The sequence below is a fragment of the Cryptomeria japonica genome, chromosome 7 (genome assembly GCF_030272615.1).
Source record: "Cryptomeria japonica chromosome 7, Sugi_1.0, whole genome shotgun sequence".
Classification (NCBI taxonomy): domain Eukaryota; kingdom Viridiplantae; phylum Streptophyta; class Pinopsida; order Cupressales; family Cupressaceae; genus Cryptomeria; species Cryptomeria japonica.
This window is the reverse complement of record NC_081411.1, coordinates 591,965,377-591,990,424: the sequence shown is the minus strand read 5'-3', so window position 1 is coordinate 591,990,424 and position 25,048 is coordinate 591,965,377. Positions and strand designations below refer to the sequence as shown.

At 35.0% G+C, this 25,048-nt stretch overlaps 1 long non-coding RNA gene across 1 annotated transcript; it reads left to right on the top strand.

Moving 5' to 3' along the window:
• The first annotated feature begins 143 nt into the window (after positions 1-143).
• On the top strand, positions 144-5,645 carry LOC131857215 (uncharacterized). The gene is made up of 5 exons (XR_009358609.1): positions 144-619; positions 1,318-2,197; positions 2,272-2,408; positions 2,489-2,625; positions 2,712-5,645. It is a non-coding gene; the product is annotated as an uncharacterized LOC131857215 (long non-coding RNA).
• The last annotated feature ends 19,403 nt before the right edge of the window (positions 5,646-25,048 follow it).

The following is a 25,048-nucleotide window of genomic DNA, read 5'->3' as shown; positions in this document are numbered from 1 at the left end:
ACATTCTCAAGGCTCCACTACATGAGGTAATATTTGGTCTATCACAGTTCATAATATACATTGAGCTCCAATAGTATTCTACATCCCTAGAGTTTTCTTCAAGGGTGTTCTTTAATAATTAGTGTAAGCTCTCTATGTAGTATGTATTCAGTTACTGAGAATTCTTATCATTGTATTCAGATATTTGTGAGGTGATTGATCAACAGTATGTTCTTTGTCTTTGGGTCAGTCTTGTGTTAGGTCAATTAGCAGCACCATGAATGAAGGATTAAGGTCTTATAATATATTGAATGTCCTTTCCCAAGATTATTATATGTTTTCTTTAGATATACAATGTCATTTCTTGGCTAGAACAATTAGCAGGCCAATGGAGGAAGCATTGAAGGTCTTATAATGTTTATGGATTACAGATTTAAAAATCATTTATATGGGCGTTGCATTTCAAGGTTACTGTGCTCTTCAAGGTTTCTTGATCGCCATTTTCCCATAGAGGGAGATTGAATTCGTGTTCTGAAAAAGATATGAGCTCAGAAACACAAACGACTCGGGTTCCATTATATCATTTTGATTATTTTGTTCTTCACAGTTGGTGCAACCATCCTTCATCAGATATCTCAAGGTCAGCTATCTATGTATTCATTTACTTAGAATTTATATCATTGTATCGTCCATGAGCATAGGTGATTTGTGAGGGTATAGAATTAGAGAATGCAATTGTCAAATGGTTAGATTATTTTGCAAGAAAGATTATGTTATTTGCCTGTGGGTCAGTCCTGTGTTAGGTCCTTGGACTGTATAGATTTTCTTTCATTTTTGAAGTTATTACTTGGCTAGATCAATTAGCGGCACCATGAATGAAGGATTGAAGGTTTCATAATCTATTGGTTGTCCTTTTGCAAGATTGCTATATGTTTACTTTATTAGATATATTATGTCATATCTTGGTTAGACCAATCAGCAGGCCAATGAAAGAAGCATTGAATGTCTTTTAATGTTCATGGATTACAGATTTGAATATCATTTATATGGGTATTGTATTTCAAAGTTAGTGTACTTTTCTGAACATACAATGCTATGTCTTAGTTTCCATGAGTAAATTCTGGTTATATATTAGTTCAAGATTCTGCTATATTGGATTGAGTTATAACATGACCAAGACTATCAAGATTCCGAAAGCTTGTGCTCTCGATTCTCATGTTATGTCCAATTTTACGACGTTTACATGGGTGAACGATGCTATAAATCCTCAAACTCTATTAGGCCACAGAAGTATTTTTGTCCTTGTGATAGTAGATAACCTTCTTCTGCCTGCAACAGATGACAGAGCGCCTCAGAATAAGGATTCCTTTGCGCTTAGCTGGACATAAAGATGACAGAGTATGACCAACAGGAAAGTGCTTAACAGAGGCAAGTGCAACAAAACCAGGAAATCCAAGATGTTGTCCTCTTACCTGATGAGGTGTTACTGTTGGTGCTACTGTCTTCTCAAAGATTCAGATGCAAAGACAAAGAATCTCTGCCATCTTCTTTCGAAGACAATCTCCATACACAACGGAAGGGAATTGAATATTTAGATAGAGCCCAAGGAGCTGCGGTAAGATGCCAGGCACCTGCACAAAATGTCCAATGGTCTGCAAAATCAATGGCCCTAGTTGACAACATTCATAACCCAGTTTTAACAGAGACCATGAAAGTGAATGCCGAGTTTATGAATTCCTCCCAGCCCATTGAATCACATCACATGGTATATGAGAAGTTCATTACAGATTAGGATATTTTTCTGTTTGCCAAAGGTATCAACTATAGACAAGGACTAAATGTTGCAACACAAGACCTCCGTTGCATCTTCAATGACACAATAGAAACTATTGTAACTCTATTTGCACTCTGCACAAGAGATCTTTAGGTGTGAGCATCGAGAAGAAGAACAAGTACTTCATCAGTTGCTTGGATACAAAATCACTCTGTCAATCCTTGGAAACCCTATTCCTTCTGTTGTTTATTATGACATCCCACCATCTTATGACAGACCTCTGCAGTATGCTCATGTTAGAACTGCAGAAAGCAAGATGAAACTATGTGCCTGCACCTTGGTGTTTATCTCTGGACTCCGGCCCCTTCTCGCAGCGGATCAACCTGGGTTCGCTCCAATGGACGCATACGCTGCCAGTTCAGTCGCCAAGTATCCAGCAGCAGCGTAAGATTTTATAATTCTTATTATTCCAAACATTATTCGTTTTCCATTTGCAGTGATAGATTGTGGCATTGCAGATCGCAGGGCCTGCAATATGTTAGGTTCAAGATGGTTCCGTGTGGGGTAAATTTACTGCATACGCATCCATGAGCTTCAGGAATGCTTACTCTTATCTCAGGAGGGCCTCTTCAAGTTGGTTTTGTTGACACTCAAGGTAAAACATACACCTGCCTTCTTTAAACACCTGCTTTATTTCCTTCTCCGAATCATTAAACACCTGCTTTATCAAATTAGGTCAAGCTTTCATCGATATTTTGCATCCTGGAGATGTCACCATATTTTCGAGGGGGACACTGCATTTTGAGCTTAATGTTGGAACTGAAGAAGCTAATTATATCTCTGCTCTCAACAGTCAAAATCCTGGTGTTGTGGTAGGGAAAACACATTTATTTACTTGTCAATCTGCTAGATACTCCATTTTAATAGTATCGTAGTCGTTTACTGTTGATCATGGCAGACAAGCAGCGTGTCAATATTGAAGCTTCCATTGAGAAGTGTGTCAACAGCTTTCAACATCACCCAACAAGCTGTAAAGAAATTAGATTCAACGATATATGCGAGTGCAATGGTACTGAAAAAAACATCCAAAAGCGGTTGTGTTCCAGGAAGAGATATTACTGAAGAATATTTAATTATATGTTGATCCACAATAAAAGGCGTCCATTGGGAACCATATGCCCCGACCCGGCATAATGTGAGCAGATATCCATTGCCAATGGCTAAGACACAGGAAGCAGAGTTTTCACACTGTTCTTTCATGGCCAGGGAAAAGTTCCAATGGATGATGTATACCGATGTGGGTGAGTTTGTATTCTCTGATTCTTGGTTGAATGAGCAGGTGGGTCCAGAGGACAAGGGCTTTCAGGAAGTAAAACCCAACTGCAAAGATCTTACTTCAGTGGCTCTCTTGAACATGGTTATGAGTCTAAGTTCACAGAGGAACAGCCTTCAAGAATTTCCGAATCTCATATCGGGCAACTTTCCTTCAAGGCATACCGAACACCCTGATACAGAGGAAGGAGAAAAGGTTCAAGTCCATACTTTTGTTGGAAGCAAGTGCTTCAGAACACTTGAAGCACTTGCTTGCAGTTAGTTGTTGATCTGATCTTGGTTATTTTGCAGTTGAGTTAGAGGAGGTGATATTGGAAACAAATTTAAGATTCCTTTGTGCTTAGCTGGAGGTTTACAAGAAGGATTTCGAAGAAAGACAATAGAATACAACCTACAGGCATGTGCTTCGCAGAGGAATCATTTTCCAACCACTGAATCTGACTGTGCTGCACAGCCATGGATTTTTATTCATCCAAGATGTTGTCCTCTTACTTGATGAAGTGTTACTATCGGTCCTACTGTTTTTTCCAAGATTCAGATTTGGAGACAAAGAATCTCTCCAATGGTTCTTTCTCAAACAATTTCTATACACAACCGAAGGAAACTGAATATTTAGATACAGCCCAATTTTCCCACTTCCTTTTCAAAGCGTTTTTGGCTTTGTATTTTTTGTATTTTTGATTTTTTGTTTATTTGCTTCTTTGGGTTTGTTCTTGGTTTCTGATGTGATTCCTATCTTTTTCTTTTTATTATCAAATCTAAAATCCAATTTTAATTTTAACTCATCCCATCCCTTCTTATAACCTTGAGAATTTTTCTGAGAATTTTTCTTTGCATCTTATTTCAAAATATTTCTTTTTATTGCTATTCGTAGTTTCTCTTTCTCTGTATTTATTTTTTCATAATTTCTTTTATGATGATAAAGATTCCTAAAGTCTCAAACTAGAAATTCATTTATGTTTTTTACAAGTTTAAAACCTTGTCAAAGGTTTTTTTTGTAGTTCCTGCTCTTCTTGTTTTTCTTTTTCTTTTCTTCGTTTTTCAGCTTGTCAAGCAGCCTATCTTTCAATCTGCCTAGCTTTTATCGCTTTTTTGTTCTCTTAGGAATCTTTTCTTTAGTTTTTGCACTCTTTCTAAGCGTTTCTGCTAATCTTCTAGCTTGAATGCCTTTTCCAGGTTCTTAACTTCCTTTGGAGTAGTTGCAGATTTCAATTTTTATAATCTCTGTTTTATGATCTTTTGTCTTTCTTGTTTTCGTCATCTCCTTTCCTCTTTGATTTTTCGAAATTCTGAGAGTTTGCTTCTTCTTTGGATATTCAATTCCCTTCAGTTTGTATAAAAAATGTTTGAGGAAAAACATTGCAGAGATTCTTCGTCTTCAAATCTGAATTTTGGAGAAGGTGGTGGGACCAATAGTGACACTTCACCAGACAAGAGGACAACATCGTGGATGAATAAAAATCCATGGCTTTGCTTCATAGTCAGATTCAGGGATTGGAAATGACTCCTCTGTGAAGCACTTGCTTGTAGATTGTACTCTATCATCTTTCTTCCAAATCCTTCTTGCAGACCTCTAGGTAAGCGCAAAGGAATCCTTAAATTTCTGTCTGATAACAACTCCTCTGACGTAACTCTAACTTAACCAATGACAAGTGAACAACTAACTCAGAAAAATTAGAATAGGAAATGCCTAAAATTCTCAGATGCTGTCATCTATTGCAAGCACAAGAAGGTTATCCATTATGCCTACATATTACAAGGACAGAAATACTTCTGTGGCAGTACCAGCGTTTGAGGATCCATATCATCTTTGACTAATACTTCTGTGGCAAGTTTCCTTCAAGTGTAGGAATTTTGGGCCATCAGGGCTCACTGAACACCCTGACAGAGGGGTAACCCAAAGGTACACTGCAAAGAGAGGCAGGAGAAAAGGGTCAACTCCATAGTTTTGTTGGAAGCTGCCTCTACTTCATTGTTTAATGTAATACACCGTTTCCAGCTGAAGAAGGAATACAGGACATTGTACGTGCAGTCCTCCATGGCAATGATAAATCATTATATATTATACATATTAAGCATGAATTGAGTTTAAGGTCAAGTTTAGGAGGCGAGTAACTGCCTATGTTGTGGATTGGAGTGAGTCTAAATATTCTGCTTCTCAGGACAGAACACCTGGCCTTAGCAATAAGGCCATTCAGCCAGATGATTGGGAACATAGATTTTGTGAGGTGATAGATACTGCATTGAAAGATTTTGCAATCAGGGTGTTTTCATTGAGTAATGAACCAACTTCCAAACTAGAATGGCAGTTATAAATCTAATGTTTAATGCTCATATACCTCAAATTCTGTTTACTTGTATATAATAACAAATCGGTATTTGAGGGGTGATTCATTGCCCCAGGTTTAAACTTGACAATTTGAACTTAATGCCAAAGGCAAACAGGGTAGATCAATCTGTTACAGCATAAGCCGTATTTGAAATCATAAAATAATTTAAAAGAGCATAATTGTACCATGATATGTTTCACAGGGACAAGTCCTATTTGAAAGCATTTGGTGAAAATAAAAGTGTTAAATTTGTTATGGTTATAATCTCAAGACTACAAGTTTTCCTTACTGTTCACCCCAGAATTTCCTTCAAGTTCCTTCCTGAATAACTCGTTGTAGATGTTGAACTTGAATAAGTCGTTGTAAATGTTGCTTGCTTGCTACACTTATGCATATAGTTAACTTCTGATAGACACAACCTTATTGATAGGGTTTATAATCAAGCTAACTCAAAATTTAGTTGGAATTTCAAGGTGTTGGTTGTTGCATCATCTAATTCACAATTTTTTTAATTTTCTTTTTAAAATTGATTAATTTTGATTAATGAATAAATTTGGAGATTAACTGGTTCCAGGCTTCCAGCTGGTCAGGCCACAGATGAGAATCCTCACCTCAAGAATCAACATAACCAATCCATCAGTGTGCACCACCGGAGTACTCCATCTGCCCAAATAGTTCGTAGACGTACCAAATTGAGATGATTGGATTTTGTAGCTTGTGGTGTTTATGTCACATATTGGTGATAATGTTTTCAAAAGCAAATCCGAAAGAGCGTAGACATTCAACATTGTGGCTGCTTTAGGTAAGTTTACGGTTTGGACACCATGACTGACAATTGTTTAAAGCCCAACCAAGATACTAAGCATTATAGCAAGTCAAATATTTCAAACTTTTGAAGGAATTATTAGAAGGTTTAATATTATGGGATTGAAATTGTCTGTATGCTTGGATTGTGCTGGTTACCTTAGTTCCATATCACCTTGATGATTTGCATGGGAATGTTCTATTCAGCCAGAGTACTTATGTAGGAAGGAAGTATCAATGCATTAAGCCTGTGAACAACATTCACTTCAAGATGGAAGCCATGTTTCAAGTTGATATGCATCATCAAATACCCTATAAAGGAGCATAGATTGCTCTGTTCCAACTTCAAATCGAACAAGAAGGATGATTAGAAATGGAAGATCAATCCCATCTCAAAGCTCCCATGAAATTATTCTTCAGCCTGCTTTAATTAAATACTTGATTTTATGTCACTTCAATGCAATTTTATTAAGCAGCATTGAACATGAAGACTTTAGCCAGAAATTCAGATTCATCGAGTCTCTGACATTCATAGCTGTTATGTTTGTATCGAGTACAGTGCTCTGATAATGGAGACCTTATATTTATTGAGCCTCTGTTAGAACATGGTGTTATGCTTACATATATGTTTGAGGCCACAATGCCCTATCAATGGTAAATTTATGATTATGCCAAACCCAAATTAATCTTTTTCTGAAACCCTGATCGATTGAATCTCTATGAATGTGATTATTCTGTAAAATTGTGAGGTCACAATGGTCTGGGTGTAAAAGCAGAGAACATATTCTAGAAATGAGGCTAGTTTTGTATAATTCTTCTTATATTTGATGTTTTCCAATGTTATGTTTTCATTTATATTGACTGAATCTCTGTTATCATTGAGTCATTGTAATTTGTGATGTATCTATTGATAAATGGTTTAATATTTTTCTCTTTGAGGATGTTATAATTGAAGCTTACGATGTAATTTAATTTGTTGTTGCTAAGTATCTTTTGGATTTAATATAAAAAATTCATACGGTCAAATCCAGAAATTGCTTACCAACATTGATATGGACTGTAGAAATCTCATGCTTTTAATTATATTTGGTGTTGCTTTTTTCGACTTTTCTAATTGAGATGTTATCAAATCTTTCTTGTAATAAATGAAGCAACAAGAATGCTTTGTACTTTTGGTTTCCATAAGTGGCAAATGAATCGAACGGATTTCAAAGTAAAAAGAAATGGCCGGGTTCTCTTTGAGGGTGTGATTTAGTGGTGTCCTTGATCTATATTGTCAGTTAAAGACTGTGTGTGTCATTCTAGGAGGAGTTAGTGTATTATAATCTGATCATGTCTTGAATGTTGAGTTACAAGCTATACTAAAGGTTGTTTTACTTTGTCTTAAGAAATTTGTTATGTTATTAAAATGAATTTTGAGTTGCTTACTTGGGTGAATCATCATGCATGCTATTTTATTGAAAATGGTTATAGTCCTAATATTACATTGATAATTGCCCAAAAGAATCATCATACTGAGTTCTTCCAAGAAAATGCACCTAGCATAGTTCAACTAGGCTAGTGTTTTTTTCCTAATTATTCTGCTCCTAAAAATAGAGCATGCTATATGTAGCAAAAAATGTTTTATTTATTACGACTTTGAAATTTTTAAATGCTTACTATATTTGACGAAAAGCCTAATTTATTTATATATAGATTGATAGATTAAACAATATATGAAGAAAAGCTCTCATTAGGTTGAAATATAATTTTCGATTTAAAGTGCATTTTTTTGTTGTATATGCCTTTGCATTTAGGAACTATCATGGATGTACACAAATATGTCATCCAAGAAATTTTGATTTCTTTTTCTGCCTACAAAATGGACCAATTGTAAGAAATGCATGGCTATCACATAATATTAGCAAACTCTTGAACCTCTTGTCATATCTCTTGAACCTCTTAATATTAGTTTGGACATAATTTTAATTTCCTATTGTCGTATCTCTTGAACCTCATATGAGTGCAAGTGCTAGTTTAACTTCTAATAGACACAACCTTATTGATAGGGTGTATAATCAAGCTAACTCCAAATTTAGTTGAAATTTTAAGGTTATGGTTGCATCATTAAAGTTGTCTCAATTTTATTCCTATATTTGCAATCTCGTGAGTTTACATTGTGAATTTGAACTTTTCCCTTATTTAATTATTTTTTAATGAAAGTGTCATAAAGGATGTATCAAGTCATAAATATATACAAAATAATAATGATTGAATTCAAAACGAGATAAATATAAAATTTATTTAAAATAATATTATTCATTTATTTAAACAATTGTTTTATTATTTAGATCATGAATAGAGTCTTTATTTTTTAAACACAAAAAGCATAATATTTTATTTCTTTATACATTTTATATTTTATTTACTTTTTTCTTGTTTAAAAATGTGTCAAATTATCATTTTTACAATTTCGAGTATTAACATAATCTTGTGTCTATATATTATGCCCAAAATCAAGCCTTGTTACCTAACACCTCATCATACCCATTATTGTTCATTTCATCATCTTGAATGTGTGCCCTAGTTTTGGCCTCTAGGAAAAGATAGCACATGGTAGTGTCCCCAAAATTCAAATTCTCCTTTTCTTGCTCAACTACCCCCTTTTCATAAAACCCTAACCCTAGCTCCACTCCATTTACAAAAGAAGATTTTAAAGGAAATAAAGGTCATTAGAGAGGCACATAAAGCACAATCAACTATTCACATACCACCCAGAGCATTATGAGCATCTACGAGCTATTGGACTTCTATTCAATTTTTCTTAGGACACCTTTATTGCTACACACACCCCATCTCTTCTTAACCACTTAGGATCAAACACACCTAAACATGTCCATTCTCTACTATTAACTTGACTGAATGATTTGACTTAGGTAGGTATCTCAAACAACCATTGGGTGTCCAATTTCTTACGAGTTACAATTTATCGGTTGGCTTCGATAGTTTGATTGAACATGACCTCTTAGAGTAGGAAATTAGTGTGTTATAGGAGACACCATTGTGAAAGAGAGATTAAAATTGTGCCAAATTAGACATGATCATGTGTTCAGGTTTGTGACAAGTCTATAATAGCAAATTAAATTATACATCTTTCCCCTATTCTCATTTTATGCTTCCTTCTAAAATGAGAATTACTCAAACTCAACTTTGTAATCTTCTAATGTTTGAAATATGTGATTATATGTTATTTGAATTGTTATTGTAGTCACCAGTTTTGATTTAAATAAATAAGAGAGTTATATTGTGATTAAATAAGGAAACATTGCTACAATCTAGTAAACATATATTTTTATATTATTTTTTAGTGAACCCAATATTCTTAACAAAAATAATAACCTTTTCCTTACCAAAAAATGACACATGAACCTTTTATTGTTCTTCCCTTTCTCTCTTGCATTTAGGGATAGGGCTAAATCGAGGGTGCTTTTCTTCAAAAAATCAAAACCAACCAATCATTCTATCTTTTTTTTTTCCATGTGTCAAGTTTAAAATTTATTGTTTTATCTTCTATTTATCTTTCTATTCAAACACATCTAACCCTCCTACACAATACTCTCTTAAATATGCTTTCCTTGTTTAGAAACTATTTTAGGTGTTATTCATCAAATTTTGATATTTTAATCTATCTTACCTCATACGGTTCCCTTCTCTCCATCCTGGATACTAGGATTGGATCAAGTTACTTCCCTTTAGTGCAACACATTGCCTTCCCTTCCTATTCATTACTCTTTCTCTACTTCCATTATGACTTCTCTTGATCCATAAACTTATAGTTTTACCTCAATTTTAGTCATCTTATAAAACTATAAATAGAGTAAAATATTAGACCAAATGAAATCTACTAATAGAGTAAATTGGTCTTTGTTTTCATTCAGAACTACATAACTACCGGCAGAAAAATCTACAATATCCCCAACAATACGTCTGCATCATCCCTAATACTTGTTAACCTAAGAAAACACTCATCACAATAAAGATTGCATTGTTATTAAGCATAACAAAAGAGAGAGAAATCACCATGAATACTAGAGACATAAGCAATAATATGGAGAAAAACCTTGAGGGTAAAAACTCTAACAAAATTATGAGTTAAACTCACTTTAGTACTCAAAATGAGTTTAATACAAAAGATTACAATGCATATACCATCTAAGATCACTCTCAACCCACCAAAACCTCTTTACCAATTCATTTGCAAACTCTTAATGAACTCCCTTGCCTAATATGCCAAAACATGAGAAGAATGTGCATAAAACTCTCATGGCATAAGAGATACAATACTATACAAGCTCCACCTATGCTCAATTTAAGCTTAATTTACATATAAAGAGTTTCAAAGCCTTGGGAAATGAAAAGAAATGTGCTACCTTACCAAATTACAAAATTTACAATCTTGTCAAAAAATTTATGAATAAAGATAATAAGTTGCATTGCCTATCAACAAGAATATGATTACCATATTGAATACAATTAAAACCATTGAGATTGTGGTATTTAAATTTTTTCAAACTATGTTTCACAACCAACAATTGTTCAATCAAGTTAGTTTGTGCATTAGAAGTAAATAAGATATCAAACTCAACATCTTCAAATAGAATATTAATGTTAAACAATGCTTTTTTGGATACCAAACCAACCATTCTAGTAGTGCACGAGGTTTGAGAATACCAATGTGAATCACCACTAGTCTCCATACCCTTAGGAAATTCAATTGTGAGATTAACATCATTTTTACACTTATTTTAGTGTGGGTTCCTTTTAGATATAGTTTCCATCATGAACATCATATATTGTAGTACCTATCATAGTAATCATAATCTATAGATTTATTTTTAGCACATTTGGAATCAATTACCTTCTTATCACCTGTTTATCATTTTGAAAGGAAGAATAGTGTAGAATAAAACTTGTAAATGTTAAATCTAATAGAAGAGTGAATGCAATAAATTCTTACAAAACCTTTAACTACTATTGATTAGATGAAAATATGCAAATTCAGATTTAAACAAATAAAATCATACAATTAGATTTATGTGGAAAAATTCGTTCAGGGAAAAAACCCATACTCCAAAAGCCAGAGCTCAATTGTATACAATGCATAGAGCCAATGATCTTTAAGAGTAATTACAACAACTAAAAATTCTGGAGAAAATTCTGGCACAAAACATCTTCATACAAAATATCCAACCTATCATACAAAATACATTAAGAAGCCACATATTTAAAGATCTCAACACATGCGTGAATTTAAGTGCCCATTGTTTCCAAAAACAACTCATAGACTCAAAGATAAGAAGTTTCAAAAAGAGGAAGTTGCCATTCCCATGACATGTTGCACATAGCAACTTTACAAACCACTAACTCATGACTCGCTTATAACAATCATTTTTCCATATGCAACACCTGATGAATAATGATGAACAATAAATACCCAACAGATACTAAGAGGTGGGGGTGAATCAGTATGGACAAAAACTTCTTCAACAACTTAAACTGCAAAGACTGCATTAACTGGTAAACAATATCACCAATCTAAATCAAGGCACTATCAGTAAAACACAGTATGACTGTAAAAGACATAAACCGGTAACATCTAGATCTTCTCAAAACCTAACATCTCATCTCAACTTCACCCATATGCTTAAGCAAGTAATACATCGGAAATACAATGACCATTGGATCAGCTTGCATTAATGCTTAACAAAAAACACTAAAACATCACATGAAAAAGCATCACACATAACACACTGTTTTTTCATGTGGAAACCCAACTGGGAAAAACCATGGTGGGGATGAATACCCACAAGTTGTTCTTGAACTCTTCTGAAGTTCGCTATGTTAGGAGCCCAGTCCGGTTAAAGACTTTACAACTAGTTCTTCTAGGAACCGATCCTGCTAGGGATCACCCAGTTAAGGGATGGCTAAATACCCAGTTAGAGGTTAAAACCTTGTTTAAAGGTTACCTTGCAAGAGGATTTGAAGAACTCAATGATTTTGAGTCACCCTATTAAAGGATTTACAAAAATCCTATTAAAGATACCAGGTAATGGGATTTTCCATCTGCTGAAATGGTTAGAAGTCAATAGGTAATACACTAATCTGATAACAGCACTTAATGCCAATGCAGATCCACTTCAATTTCTTTACATCTGCAATCACACTCTACAAATCTTTGCTTACTCCTTTGGTCTGGCAAGAATCACCTCACATACATTCATTTTCCAACAACTTCAAATGAAAAACATCATCGACCTTATAGACAACAATTAGGTAGGTGGCCAAAACTTAAAACCCAAAGCATCTAGGTTATCAATACAGTCGGTCCAATCTTGGTCATTTAAACACATTACATAGGGTAAAACAATCTTGAACAAATCTCAAGACGTTCTCCAATATCCATTCTTCACTGCTTCAGGAAGCTGATAACCCATCACGCACTCTCCACTGTTTACTAAGATTTTGCACATTCCCAAGGTAGATAGAATCAATCTTCTTCATGCAAGATCCTCAAGGAGATCTTTCACGTGCACAAGGTTGACATGGTAACGCGATCTAATCTTCATTTCAATGCTAACTCATCACAGGATGTCATCAATCGAATCACACAGACTTGGAATGCATCAACCAGAAACCCTGAAGCTGAGACTACCAACCGGTAGTCATATCAAATGAAACCTTGATAAAAACTTTGCATATATTGGTTCACACTCCAACATACCGGTTCACTTTTTGCATATACCAGTTCATACCATCATACTAGTTCACTTGCCAGTTTGCTTACTTTAATATACCGATTCATACTTCAGCATATTGACATCAATGACAACATACAATCCCAACATGTCATCAAACTTTGCACATATGCCAACAACACGTACCTCATACCACTTGTCAAAACTGAACTCCTCTATAAATAACATCTATCAAAAAATAACTCTCCATGACTCTTCCAATGATTTAGTAATCGTCATATTAGTAAATAAAAGAAATTGTCATAGTCCCAACATAGCAACCTATGACACTAATCCCCTAAATTTTATGACTTCCAAAGTGGGTGCAATAAATAATTAAATAATCAACATGTTAGGACTCTAAAGTTGAGACAGCTTAATCCAAAGACATTTTTAGTGATCTTATCTTCTTTGGACTTTGAATAATCAAAATAATCATCTACCTTAATAAAATGATAATGAAAACATGCCTCATCAATGCAAACAATCTTAGATAGCAATAGGCATATGGAGATGAGTATGTTAACCTATTATACATTTCATCAAAATTTCAACATTAAGCACATATGTACCCATTTATAAACCTCTTCTACAAAATGAGTTGGTGCAATGAATGCACTTTTATACCATTCAATTTATAAAATTCCAAGGTTATACTTCGAGTTAGTAAACAATTTAGGTAATTGTATAAAAGTTAAATTAATTGAATAGTTAAAATTAAATATTACTTGACATTATTAAAATGTAATGAAGAATAAAAAAGGAGGCAAATCTATAATGCATAGACCATTATTAGCAAGAAATCTAGGAGATATAGATTGGAGTTCTGTACCCATAGGATTTTTGATGTTATAGTTTTATACCATAGACTTAGTCCATATTGAGGAAATAAGGAAAGGTATTCTCTAGAGATCCTATCTTAGTTGTAAATTAGAATAAAATGTCACATAGACGTAATAGACCAGAAATCAAAATTATTATTATTCATGTATCAATATATATCCATTACATTTTTTATATCTCCTTTATATGTATATGTTATCTATATCTTTTCTCTCTTCCATATCTCTCATCTATTTTGGTGAATAGCTCTTTCCTATCTACTTATATCTACAATAGGGGACATGGCCCTTAGATGATATCCCTAAAGTAAAACCTATCTTCCAAAGCTCCTATTTTGGACCCTTATTTCTAGTTTTCTATTACCTATCTTTGGACCAATTTTTGTATACTATTTTTCAGCCAACATCATCCCCTCATTAAAACATTAACTCATCCTCAAGTAAACCTTGTCCAGAATCATGATGAAAATGTTCTAACCTTTCTTTGTTGAGATAACACAATAGGATATTTCCATCTAAAGTCTCAAACTAGATTGCTTTAGAATCAAGAATATCAGTGATTTTGTAGTTGACCATTATAGTAAAATTAAATTCTTGAAATAGAAAGAGCCATCTCCATATATTGTTGAAAAATTTCAAATGCTAAGAGGGGGGGAGGGGGTGAATCAACATATATAAAAAATTAACTGATTTAACCAATCAATTATCATTCGGTCCATTTACCACATGTGCAGAAGCAAGGAACCGAAAAACATAATAGAAATCACACATGAACACTGAGATTTTATGTGGAAAACCCAATGAGGAAAAGAAATGGTGAGAACTATCCCACTATATAAAAAATAGGTTACAATATATTAGGTTTAAGGCCAAGGAAGCTCACTTCTCTTGGTTTAGACTTGCAAAATTGAGGCACACAACCTCAGAGAAATATATAGGGTACTTTCAAAATTGAAGATCACTTCTTAAGAGAAGAATACAAAGAATTTGAGAATCAATTTTCAATATGATTGAATTGCAGATAACCACATACTTTGATATGTTGATTGCAATCCATCGTTAATAAACATGCAAAACTACCTTCATTACTATGCAACTGCACTTGCACACCCTCACACTTACACAATATCACTCAATCATACAACATACTACATTCACCTTCCTTCCTCCAAGATGATTTCATCCATACCATTCACAATCAAAATAACATCAATCAGGTCGGCCTAATTTGACATGTAACATGTAGATACAAATAGTCGACCCAAAAACACTCTTCAAGGTAATGTGAAAGGTAGAATGAGGTGTGTGAAGCATCACACCATGTTGACACACCTTCCTATCCATCCCATTTTGTAGATCCACACGTTGTCGTGTGGACCGAAAACACCATAGGTCAGCTCCAAGAGATAAAATTGTTAATGTCTTGTAACCAAACTAATTGAATACATAATGTAGACCACCAAAAATACTTGCAGAGGCACTAGAAACCATCATTAGACACCAACATAGCTAAACTATTAAACCACACCACCAAAACTACTGAAGATAGAAGAATGCAACACACTCCTGCAAATTTTCACTTTGCTAGTTTGTTCACCAAAACAGTCACACTTAGCCAATACCAACTATGGCCAGTTGAGATCATCTCCAAATCTATGTAAAACCTATAATAAAATTGGATATACAATTTGAGTCATCCACACATTCGCATGACCACTAAATCAATCCACTATTATTATACTAATTGAACATGTATCTCGATCAAAGATATCAACAAGTTTGACAACTAAACACACATCCAAACCAAATATATCAACAAATTTGACTACTAAACACACATCTAGACCAAACATAACAACAATGTTGATATCAATGAAAACATAACTCATATTTGCAATAGTCTCCCCTTTGTCGTTGATGGAAACACACACCAACTCCAAAACACTCCATAATGAATTCTCTCCCCCCTTGACATCAAGGACAAAAGGTATCTCCTCAACACAAACTCAATTTACAAAACTTCAACACAACTCCCCCTATCTACAACAACTCAAAAATGAAATGCATTTGGAAGCCAAAAATTGCACTCCAAACATCATCTACTTATCTGCATATATACGAGAGCAAAATGGTCTTACTGATAGGATCAAAAGAACCTTGTAGAGATGGAGGCATGATTCCTTTATGAATAAACTTAAGCTATGTCTAGGTAGCCTTCCATTCTTCTCCCACAAAGGCTAACAATGTACATTAACACTCAGTCTTCAATAGAAGATCCTTTACATCTTTGCAACTAGTTGAAACCTTTATTGACTTCTCTAATTTTTTAGAACCTTCTAGCAACTTCACCATACTAGTGAGCTTTAGATCAACCACATCTCTCTCAAAAAAAAATGTTTTTTGATCTCCTCCCTTTGATTATTTAGTATATTCATTTTTAAATATGAATTCTCCAACTGAGCTCTGTCATTTCTATCTACATCCTTCTTCAAATCTGTTGAACAAATAAAGCTATACAATCTAAGCTTTCATAATGTCTATTTGAATTTTAATTTCCTTAGTGGATTCTAGCCACTAATGACAAAATTAGCAAACGACCACTACATCATCCACAACCTTTTAAAAAACCCTTATACTATCCTTCAATCACATGTGTGCATCTGCACAACAAACCACCAACTCCTTTACTCGCCCCTCTTCTATTCTCTTCTCTAAATCCTTCAAAAAAAGTTGCATCTAAGTTGGAAATATGATCTTTTAAACAACAAAACCATTCTTCATACCTTTCTTTCTTCTTTTCACCTATTGTTTAGGTGTTTGTCCCTTCCTTTTACTTGTCACAGATCTAGCTGGTGTTCTAGAGGAATCGATCTTCAATATGGGAGACACAAAGACTAACCTAGTCCTCCTTAGTGTTTTCTTACCAATCACTTCTTCAACTATAGGTAGATTTATCTTTTGGTAAAGTTTCTCCATTCTTTTTGCATGTCCTTTCTCAATTTTATCCTTGATAATTTTGTTCAAGATCTCTATAGTGGTTCCAAACCTCTCTTTATTTGTATCAATTTCCAACTTTAGTAAAGTACCAATGTTCTTGCCAACCTCTTTCAGAGTACCTCATAAGGTAACTTAAACAACCATGCAATCCTTGGTTCAACAAACTCAATGTAACAACAAACCCTACTCACCAGAAAAGACAATCTTTCATTCTTGTATTTCCCAACCAAATCACTGAGGATCCTCTCCTTGGCTTGCATCTTGTTTTTAAAACTTTTGAACCAACCCCAGTATTGCTTGTTGTATTCATCTATATCATTGTTAAAGCTTCTAATATGCTATTTGATTTTCACTTCAATGGGATGGAACTTTTCCCATACCTTATTCCCTATGCTCGAAATCTCATTCATATACATGAAAGCCAAATTTATAAGAAGGGACCCAAACCTAAACAAATACTTTTCACTCTTGGTCTTCTCAAGGTTATCTATCAATTATAGTCTCAAGAGTTTGCCCATATCAAACTTCTCATCATGAACCCCCATATGGTATGAAACATAGATTACAGTAGTGATAGTAGAATCCTCCCACTTTTGAAAATAAATCTTATACACTACCCCCTTGGTAACATACTTGGACACCTCGATCAATTATATATTCCATTGTCATAGATCTCTTATTAGAAATTGAACTAGTCAACTACGCTATCGTGGAATTCTTCACCATCTTCATCACTTGGATATTGTCAAAGGAGCACAATCTAGTCAAGGTCGTAATGGAATCCTTCATGATTCTATGAGACCAGTCAAGATACATCACATCACCCTGAATCTAACTCAAGATAATCTGAATCCATGCATGGTCATAGCTGAAGTCGAGGAAATCTTTCCAAGCGTTAAAATCTAACTATAGAATATGCTTGTATTGGGGCTTGAATGTCATCTAATCATCTTCTACTCATTGTTTCCACTAATCATTAAAGTTTACACGACTTACTTTTGTCAAGGGGTGCATGTTTATAAGCCCTAACATATTTAGTGTAAACTATGTCTATCAAAACCTTCGAAAAAAATCCAAAAAATCCATAATAGAACTAGATAGACCATGTAAATCATCCACACATACGAAATATTACCAAATCACTCCTCTGTTACTGCACTAATTGAACATGTATTCAAACCAGAGATATTGAAAAATTTGACAACTGAACAAAAGATATCAACATGTTTGACATCAATGACAACACGAACTCCTATTTGCAACATATACATTCTTGTATCACTAGTTTATTTAAGAGGAATTTCAAGGAACCATGATCAGTGTAATATGTGAAGGGATTGTATTCTAAGTAGTATTAAAATCTGTGTTAAGTGTAGACCATGACTAAGGCTTCTCGCTCAATGGTGGTATAGTTTCTTCTGCTTGATGCAATTTCCTACTGGAAAATTCTATTGGGTGGTCCTTGTTTCCCGTAGGTTGGGCTAATAATACACTAATGGCTATTCTGGATGCATCTACATGAACATTAAAAGGTACCGACCAATTCAAAAAAGATAACAAAGGGTGCTTCTGCTATCTTCTATATGATAGTGTCGAAATATTATTGGCTTTGTTATGTACAATTGATGGTTTAATTGGGCTTCCAATTTTTCGACAATTCTTCTAAGGGTGTAGCTATGGTGGTGTATCCTTTGATGAACTTCCTAACCAGTGTATCCAAGGAATGTTTTTACTTTTGGGGATGTCTTATGGAGTGGTAGGTTCATAATTAGATAAATTTTCATTGGGTTTACCACTAAGGCTTCTTTACAAATGATATGTCAAGTAATAGTGTGCTAAAGGGGACCATAAAGATACATTAATTAAGGTTCAAAGATATCTGCATACTCCTATATTTTTCCAACATTGCCCAAAGTGCCTAAATATGATCTACCAACAATCCATATATTGTCTAATCATCAAAATATACTTTCAAAAAGTAAGGAATGAAATTATCCTTAAATGTATTGACCATTTTCTAGCTAAAAATAGTAGGGGCATTCTTGAGCCTAAATGGCATTACTATGTACATGAATGATCCCCATTTGGTGGAAAATTTTGTTTTAGTTCAGTCTTCCTCCCTTATCCTTACCTAGTGGTGGCCAAAGAACCCATAGATGATTAGATATATTTCCCTTTTGACAACATATTCCAAGATTTATCAAAGAGGGTAACTAGATATATATCCAAATCCAAACACATGGGTGGAGAGGAGCGGCAAGCGGAGCGGCGAGCGGGAAATTCAAATTTCAAATCTGGGGATGGCAGTCTTCCTGCGGGTGGAGCTGGTAATCATGCTGGTCCTCAGGCTTCTCAGGGTACTGAGAGGGACAAGGCGACAGTCAAATCAGTGGAAGATAAAGAATCCAAAACTGAGGACCCACATGATAGAGGTAAAGAAAAGAAATGGTCTTCTCTTTTTGGAGTCAGGCCTCTTGTGAAATCTGGTCTTCCAGAAGTTAAAAATATCCCTGATCCGACGACAGGGGTTGTTGCTATTTTTGTTCCGAATAAGCTAGTCAATTTCACTGTGTCTGGCTTAGCTATGACCTTGGTGGGAAGGTTTGTTGGTTTTAGACCTAACATTGATGTTGTAAGGAATTTCATAAGGAGGAAATGGGTTCTTAAAGGTCAAGTGGATGTGGCGGCTTTGCCTAGGGGTTTTTTTCCCTTTGCCTTTAATAATGAAGAAGATATGAATAAAGCACTCTCTGAAGAGCCATGGATGTTTGACAAGTCAACCTTGGCTTTACAAAAATGGGCTCCTAACCTCCCACTAGATGAGTCCTTTTTTTTATCAACACCTGTTTGGACGCGTCTCCCTGGCCTTCCATTGGAATTCTGGAATGATGAAGTCTTTAAAGGGATCGCGGGATCATTTGGTGAACTTCTTTCAATCGACCCGATGACAACAGCTAAATCAAGGTTGGTTTTTGCTCATATTTGTGTGAATGTTAATCAAATGATGGATATGCCTCAATCTATTGAGATCCTGTCTAAATTAGGGAAATGGACCCAAGCGATTGAATATGAATCTCTCCCATTAGTTTGTTTTCATTGTAAAAAGTCGGGTCATTGGGCGAAATCCTGCACACTTAAGAAGAGTAAGATTAGTAAAAATGATAGTAACTTGAAGCAGAAATGGTAAACGAAAGGGAAGAATGATGATCTACCTTTAGAGGTTGTCCCTAAGAAGGAAGTGACCGAGATGGAAAATGAGGAAAAGAAGGGTGTGAATAGTAACATTGAAAAATCAGTTTGTGACTGTTCTAACAATTATAAAGAAAGCAACAAGGAGGAAGAGCATGGGAAAGAAGAAAAGGTTCAAAAATTTAAATCAGAGGATCAAAAGGTTGGTCCTATCATCCAGGGTAAACTTGATGAGAGTTCAAATGATGATGCTTTGGCTTCATCTAATAATAAAGAAAATGAGGAAGACTTTAATGAAGCGCATGACTGCAATATTTCAAATACTGGGCCTTTGTTGTTATTAACCAATGGAAGTCCAAAGCAAACTAGAATTATGATCCTGAACTCCCAATGTAAAACTTCTCCTAAAATTTTGGAAATGGCGGTTCTTGAGGGAAATCTTAGGATTTTCGGTATTAAAGAAGGCAAGTCAAATAATGGAGGACCCAATGTAGGTATCTCAACTAGAAGAAAGAATAAGAAAGGGGTAGATGTTGGAAGTCATCGCAAAAAGAAGGGGAGACCCTCCCTAAAGAATCAAAGGGAACATGAAAGTTGGAAGAACCATGTTGATGGAACACAGAGCTCCATTGAGTCATCCTTATCCCCAGTTAAAGTATGAAGATAATCTCATGGAATATTAGAGGGTTGAATGCCCCCCATAAGCAGCATGTGTTGTATAATATTGTTAGAGATCATAAACCAGATGTAGTTCTTATTCAGGAAACTAAGATGTGTAAGGATAAAGTGGAAAGGATTAGAATATTCAAAAGTAATGGGGTAGTAGGAACTATTTTGGAGGGTGCCTTAGGTGGAACAACTATCTTTTGGAACCATAATACTATTATAGGTAAGGAAATTGCTTCTGGGGTCAATAGGACCTCAGTCTTCCTTGAGCATATTAAGGATAACTTTGTATGGGTTATTACTAATGTCTATGCACCTAATTCTAAAGCTGGAAGAACTAAATTCTGGAGGAGCCTGGCTAAAGACAGATTAAGTTTTGCTGACAAAAGCTGGATGATCATGGGAGATTTCAATACTCCTTTAAAAGAGGATGAAAATATGGGAGGCCTCCCTTTGCAACTAGAGGGTAGACAAGATCTTATGTATTTTATTAATGATCAAGCTTTGATGGATGTGGATCTCCAAGGGATTAATTACATTTGGACCAATCAAAGAACTTGTTCTGATCTTATTTCTCCTGATTGGCTTTCTAAGTATAATTGTTCTTTGGCATCAATCATTAAGATTGGATCTAATCATTACCCTACTTCTTTCACTGCCAATTCAACATCTGCTAAGAGAAATTTTCCTTTTAGATTTGAAAAACAATGGTTATCCCACCTGTCGTTGGAAGTCTGTGTTGTTGAATGGTGGAATTTGGAGATTGAGGGAACGACCTTATTCATAGTTGCCAAAAAGCTTAACATTATAAAAGCTAAAGTCAAAATTTGGAACAAAGATACTTTTGGAGATATCTTTAAAAGTAAAGATCAAATTAAGATTGATATAAAATATGTTCAAGAGAAAATCCAAGAGGAAGGGCTTTCTGAGGATTTCAGAAATGTTGAAAATGGGTTGCTGTCTAAATACCTTGATATTATCTCTAATGAAGAAACCTTTTGGAGACAAAGATCAAGAGCATTTTATTTGAAGGAAGGTACAAAAACACCCGGTTTTTCCACTTGACTGCTCTTAAGCATAGGGTGGCCAACATGATTTCCAGATTATCTTGCAATAGGGGGATTTTATCCGATGAAAATGAAATAAGAAAGGAGGCTATGGATTTTTTTAGCAATTTATTGGGAGGGGTGGACGTATTGGATATCAGAAATCAAGACCTTCTTGCTCAAGCTATCCCTCCTATTCTAAATGAGGATGACAAAAAAAATCTCTCTTGGATCCCTTCAAATCAGGAAATCAAAAAGGCAGTGTTTTCTTTTCATGGAGATAAGTCTCCTGGTCCAAATGGATTCCCAATGTTCTTTTTCCAGAAGTTTTGGCATATTGTGGAGAGTGATATCTGTAATGGAGTTAAAGAATTCTTTGGTTCAAGGAGGCTTCTAAAAGAACTCAATGCTACCTTTATCGTTCTTATTCCTAAGATCTTTGGAGCTGATTCTCTTAATAAGTTCAAACCTATTAGCCTTTGTAATTTTGTTTACAAGATTATATCTAAGGTTCTTACTTCTAGAATGTTGGATATTCTTCCTCGCATTATTGTGGCTCAACAGAATGGTTTTGTCCCTAGTAGATAGATTCTGGATTCTATTATTTCTGTTCATGAGAATATTCATTCTTTAAATGCTGCTAAAAAAAGGGCTTTTTTCTTAAGCTGGATATGTCTAAGGCATATGACAGAGTGAATTAGCAATTCCTTTTTATAATTATAAAAGCTTTTGGGTTTGGGGAATAGGTGATTCAGCTTTGTTCTCAGTTAACTGGAGATTCTACCTCTACAATTATTATTAATGGATCCCCTTCCAGTTTCTTCAAAGGTTCTAGAGGCCTAAGACAGGGGGATCCCATCTCTCCTATCTTGTTTACTATTTTGGCTGAAAGTTTGGCTAGATTTATTATGAGAAATGTGGAAGAAGGGAAACTCAAAGGCCTTAAACCTTCATCTTCCAACATAACCTATACTCATGAACATTTTGTTGATGATTCGATCACAATGGGAGAAGCTACCATTAGGGAAACGAGAAACATGAAGAGTGTTATGGATTCCTATGAAACTGCTTCTGGTCAAAAAATAAATTGGGATAAGAGTCTTTGTTCTTCATCAATACCCTTGAGGATAGACAAAGAAGGATTGAAAGAATCCTTGGTTGCAAAATTGGTGAGTTTCCTTCAACCTATTTGGGTCTCCCTCTATGTTTGAATCCTTCAGAGAATTTCTGGATGAAGCTGGTTGATAGATTCAATACCAAGTTGGTTGGGTGGAAAGGAGCCCTCCTTAGCCAAGCGGGTAAGGTGACGTTGCTTAAATCTACCCTTCAAATTTTGCCTATCTATGCCCTCAGTCTGTTTAAAATCCCCAGAAAGTTTGTGGAGGCAATTGAAAGAATTCAAAAAAAAATCTTATGGTCGGGAGTGGAAGATAAAAATAGAATCCCCCTTATTGCGTGGAATAATATTTGTACTCCTAAGGTGTATGGGGCTTTGGGATTAAGGCATATTATAACTATGAATAATGCCTTGTTAGCTAAACAAATTTGGAGAATGAAAGGGGAGGAAAGAGAATGGAATTTAATTTGGAAAAAGAAATAACATTACATGCAACCATCTGAGGAAGAATTTATGGAAAATACTTTTTTTGTTGAAGTATCTACAATTTGGAATGTAGTTCAAATGGCTAAAGATTGGGCAGCAGCTGGAAGAATGCGGAAATTGGGGAATGGGAGAATTATTAGATTCTGGGAGGACAGATGGCTTATGGATAAACCGCTAGAGGAAATTCCTATCCTTAAGGAATGGAAAGACTGGTTCAAAAGTAGGTATGGAGGCTTTGTTAGAGACTACTAGAGAAATGGCAAGTGGATTGAGTTTAGCCAGCTTTGTCTGGGATTAAAATTTCTAGAGATTCTGCTTTCTTCTAAAAGTTTTATGGACAATGTTGAGGATTGTTTGATTTGGAGGGAAACTTTAGATGGGAAATATTTTGTGTCTTCAGCAGTGTCTATCCACAACAAAGTTTTGGACGAGATCCCTTTGTGTGCTAAAGTGTGGATAAAGAAGTTGACGCCCAAAATTAATATCTTCTTTTGGATTTTTATCCAAAATAAGGTGTTAACTCTTGATAATCTCCATAAACTTGGATTTGTTTTTCCTAACAGGTGTTCTCTTTGTTGCAGGGAGGAGGAGTTTGCTTGTCATATCCTCTACCAGTGTAATTATAGTCAAGAAATCTGGAATATTATTTGTAGTAGGTGGAAGTTGAGCTAGGTTTTCCCGAAGTCTTTGGAAGAGTTCTAGAAGCAATGGTATTGTCCTACTTCCAATTCTAAGAGTGTTGAGCTTTGGAAACTTACTCTACCTAATGTTATATGGAACATCTGGAAGGAGCGTAACAACAGGATTTTCAAGGATAAAAGTGCTAATCCTCAAGTGGTGATGGATAAAATCTATAGAGGGATTTTTGAATGTTTAAATGGAACTGATCATAGTTTAGCTGCTAAAGAAGACTTTAATGAAAGATGGAATTTATCCGATAACATAATCAATGTGGATAAGGGTAGGGATGGTCTTGTCTGGTGCTTTCCTTCTCAGGGATGGATTAAGGCCAACTTTGATGGGGCGTCTAAGGGGAACCCGGGGAAAGCTGGTTATGGGGGCATTGTGAGGAATTTTGCTGGAAGTTGCCTTGTGGCAGTTGTTGGATCCTTGGGTAATAAAACTAGTCATTATGCTGAAGCATCTGCGGCTTTGAACACTTTGATTATTGAAAAAGATCTTAATCATGATAATATATGGTTGGATGGACATTCACCTAATATAATTAAATGAATTAAGGGAGAAATTGAGCCTTCATGGACTATAGAAAATATTATTTTCAAAGCTAGACAAATAATTGCTAGCTTTAAATTTATTATCATAGAACATGCCTTTAGAGAAAAAAATGGGGTTGCGGATGGGTTAGTGAACCTAGGCATAAATTCAAAAGCTCAATGTATATGGAACGGGGAAGTTAATATGGATTTTAATATTAAAGAACTTATTAGAAACGACAGATTCATGGGGAAAGAGGGATCGCACGATTAAACATGAATGTTGTAATGAGTAATATTCAAATATTTAGAAAGGTAATGATGACACGTCAGAAGGGCAGAGTCCTAATCAAGAGTATTAATTTTCTACCCACTTTGTGGGTATGCATTTTCAAAAATTTGACTATCATTGGGAAGAAAGCTTTGAAGTTGTAGAAGAAGAGAGATTGTAAATCGAATTCTAAAATGGGGGGGATCTAAGAAGAGAAGAACCTGATAA